Raw genomic sequence first — 4502 nt, 5'->3', positions numbered from 1 at the left:
TTTATATTTTCGCGACTGTAGATGAGTCCGCCGAAAATTCGCATTTCGTTTAGTTTCTAGATGTTAAGCAATCTATGTATGAGTTTTTAATGAAATATCTTTAAATAAAGGGTTATAAAAATGTTTATAAAAAGCTTTCTTTTGAAAATTTTTAGTAAGTTTATACGCTTATAAACAACTTGTTTTGAACCTTTATTATAAGTTTACACTTTTACGCTTATAAAAAGCTTTGTTTTGAACATTTATTACAAGTTTATATTTCTACGCTTATAACCAATGTTCCTTTTCGATTATATTACGCTTACTTTCAAGCGTTTCATAAACAAAAAATCAACGTTTTGTAAGCTTAATATTTATAATTGAAAACTTAAAAAAAACTTTCTTTAAGTTTATTTTGCTTGTTGGGTAGCGACACACATACACACATTTTTCTATATAAAACAAAATACCCTTTGTATTAACTGTAGTCATGCTTAATTATTTTATAAAAAAGGAATAAAAAAAAATAAAGAGAAACAAAACAATAAAAAAAGAATTATAAAATGAAACTTCTTAATCGTCATCACGACACAAATAATAATGACCGTGCCGAGTTGGCATATCCCAAGGCGAACTTACACACCACCTTGCGTAAATTCGCCTTGGCAAATAGCTGTAGCGGCACTACTAAGCCCCACCTATTTCGCTTTGTTCATCAATCATTGTCGCCCAGATCAACTAACGGTAGGACCAAGAAACGGGCAGTTTCGACGAGATCGGACCAAAGGGATAGGGGTGTTAGTTGAGTGGAATTGAGCTGGTATGTGAAGAGGTGGTTGGTGTCGTATTGGGGTCTAGTCGGGACAGGTAACTATTAAGATGGCTACAGAATCCAGACTGTAACTGGGCCAGAACAACGCGGGTCTCTCTTGGCAGTTGAATCTACGTGTCTGCTACAGGTGGTGATTGGGCTCCGATCACGGCATTCATAGGCCGGGAGTCGTAATAGGTGGTGATCGACACCCTATGAATAACATTGATCACTCGTGGGTACGTTGTTGTTGCAGCAGCGGTACGACGTCGGGTCCAGTGATTGGTCGATGTATGTATGGACTGCGCCCTCTGACTTTTCTGGGCGGAGGCTCCTCCTCGAGCGAGGGTCTGTTGGGCACGTCTGCGGCATCCCACCTTCTTACACTTGTTTAATGCTTATAAGTTTGGATGTTTGATATCGGAAGATTACTGACGACTGTCGGCTACTCATATAATTCGCGGACCACCGTTTGGGTCCCTGAGGGAGAGAGGGAAGCCTCAATGTCTTCTAGTAGAGTGAAAAGACAAAGGGTGTCAAACGCGCTACTAGGACTGTTCTCTCACAGTGAATGTAGAGGTTTAGGCTACGAGTTATTTCATCATATTTATTTGGGTGTTTATAGCGTTAAGGGATGTTGTTGTGCTGTGCACTTTGCGGAAACCATTATGATGCTTCGTTGGGGTCAGGTGGTGTGTGAAGCATGGGAGTAGCATGGCCTCAAGTGTCTGCGCGACCGGGAAAAGGAGCGTTATCGGGCGATACGAGTCTTCTTTGTTGCCTGGTTTCCTCGGTTTCAGCAGTGGGACCACTCTACCGTTTCCAAACATCGGGAATGATGAGAGTGGACCTCGGTGAGATATGCTACTCCCGCGGGCTCCAAATGTTTCAACATCAGCATGAAAATTCCGTTGGGTCCATGGCTTTGGAGGCTTTCCCTTTCACTGGTGCACTGTTTTTGGGCTGTTTGTTCAGCCTCTTGATCACTTGACATTTAGCTATAGACAGGGACCTCACGGTTGACTAGAGCTTACTCACACCGGAGGCGAAGTTGTAGTCTTCAAGTGCTCCTCCCCTCCCCACGAACCAGAGAAAACTCCACCCGGATTTCGCTTCGGTTAGATGCAACAAGTGCAACGGATGGAGCCGCCCAAAACCCTGCCTTGGGCTTAGATAAAACAGGGAATGCCTCATACGGTTTGTGGGCTCTGGGGGATAACCAGCAGCTCTTTGCCATTTACACTCACTCCGTGCTAATCAGAACACTGGAATGTGACACATAAGTCAGGTACAGATCATGACTTGGATGGTGCAACTTTAGGGTATGCTCTGTCTACTCCTAAATGGATAATGGACATCGAAGCCTGTGGTTCTGCCAACCACCACCACGAGGCAGCATTTGCATCAGAGGTAAGCACAGCAATTGCTGGTAGGCAGCCCCACTTATGGCGCAAAAATTTGTTCTACCAACGTGGCGACCTATGCAACTGACGTTGCGCGATAGCGGAGGGTAGCTTAGGCCTCTTTCGACCCGAAGCGACGCGAAAGCTACTTCCTCGGGCACTCCAAATTATATCTTTTGCCGGATAAGGCTAAACATCAAGTGATGACTACTACTTGGTGTAGTCCACAGCGAAGGTTCAGCTCGGCTTCTATAAAATGCACACCCCTAGAGGCGAGACGTAACTGTTGAGACTCCGTACTGATGGGCAGTGGGCGAACGCGGAGCACGATAGTACCACGTCTTGTGTGGCGGCTGGTCTCCACTTTGGCGTGGTGGAAAGTCAACATACGGCTTAACATCGTCGTTTCGTCCGTGAAACACATTGGCACAGCGTAGCTCAGGACCGACCGGTCAATCGCCTTGTAAGCCCAAGTGCTGCTGACAAGTGAGTTGAGGATGTTATGTGTCGCACGAAGCTTATTACAATTGGCGGTGATCGGCTCGGAGAATAGGCTATCGAAAATGACGCAAAGTATTTTGGGTGTTTTAACGGTGAGGTTTTGTCGCTATCCACGTTTACGATAAGGTTTATCCTGACGTCCTTTGTCCTTGTTGTGAAGAGTGTGGCGGGCGATTTAGCCGCAGAAATTTTTCGGTTCCTGGATTTGAAAAATCTTGCAAGGTCGAAGGATAGCCAGTAATCTTTTTAAAGGTCACCAAGATGGTGCAGCCATCACTAGGATAGTCCCAGCTAGTGGAGGAGGGAGTTTAGTTATGTCTATATTAAAAAGCTTCGGACACAGAACGCTGCTTGGGAAACTTCATGTTTAATACCACATGGTTTACTCGTAGCGTTGCGAGTGCCGCCCGCACAGGTAATTTGCTTCGTCCGATGTGGAAGCGACGAGTCAGGGATGTGCTGGAAGTGTGTCGCGTGGGTGACTGCATCGAAGGCTTTGGAAAGGTCAAACGCGCCAACGGGTCGATGTGGGCTCAGATCCGCGCTTATCTCTTTGCGGTGATAACTTTCAGTGATGTTGTTGTACAATGTACAATGTTGTTGAGTCCGTTTTAGTGGTTTGTGATGGGCAGATGCTGGAGGATGGTTCCCTGCGCAGAAGTGGAAAACTTTTGACTGCCATTCACCTGGGAGTGGCCAGAAGCGATTCTTGTGCGTACGGTTCAAATCGCAGCTCACAACGTCCGGATATTTATATCCACGTATCCTCTGGGTAGCAACCAAACACCCGTTTGGGAGCGAGCTAAAGTGAGAAGGCGTAAAACTTCGCGTGAAGCCTTGCGACGTCTACTACAGTTGCCACGTAAAGGAGCGCAAATTCGGTGTTGGATTCGTGGTAGGAGAGAGACTCCGTCGCCGAGTACTGGCGTTCACCCCGGTGGACGAACGTCTAGCCACAATCCGCATCAAAGCTAGATTCTTCAACATCTCGCTCATCTGCGCCCATGCCCCGACGGAAGAGAAGGATGAGGCGTCCAAGGATCTCTTCTATGAGCGCTTGGAACGTACATATGAGCGCTGCCCCCGACACGATGTCAAAATCGTGCTTGGCGATTTTAATGCCAAGGTGGGCAAGGAAGGGATCTTTGGCGCCACTGTCGGAAAATTCAGCCTCCACGACGAAACGTCCGATAACGGACTGAGGCTGATCGACTTCGCCGGGGCCCGAAATATGGTAATATGTAGTACTAGGTTCCAGCATAAGAACATCCACCAAGCTACATGGCTGTCTCCAGATCGAAAAATGAGAAACCAAATCGATCATGTTGTGATAGACGGAAGGCATGGTTCAAGCGTTTTGGACGTACGTACACTCCGAGGGCCAAACATCGACTCGGACCACTATCTTGTTGTAGCCAAGATACGCACCCGCCTCTGTGCAGCAAAAAATGTGCGCCCAACAATGCAAGGAAAGCTTAACGTCGAAAAGCTGCAATCACAACAGACGGCCAATTTATTCGCCACTCGACTCACACACCTGCTCTCTGAGAGCACTCTTCAACAATCCGACGTACGCGAGCAGTGGAACCACATTTCCCGATCATTAAGTACCGCCGCCGAAGAAGTAGTTGGATTTCAGCGAGCCCGAAAGAACAACTGGTACGATGAGGAATGTCAAGAAGCCGCAGAGAAAAAAGATGCCGCCTACAGGGCCACGCTGCGATCGGGCGCAACGCGAGCCATGTGGGACCGTTATAGGGAACTGAAGAAGGAAGCGAGACGTATTTGCCGCAATAAGAAGAGAGAGG

This window comes from Rhagoletis pomonella, unplaced genomic scaffold, assembly GCF_013731165.1.
Source record: "Rhagoletis pomonella isolate Grant_MI unplaced genomic scaffold, Rhpom_1.0 Rhpom_scaffold_00006, whole genome shotgun sequence".
NCBI classification, from domain to species: domain Eukaryota; kingdom Metazoa; phylum Arthropoda; class Insecta; order Diptera; family Tephritidae; genus Rhagoletis; species Rhagoletis pomonella.
This window is presented reverse-complemented; position numbering follows the sequence as displayed.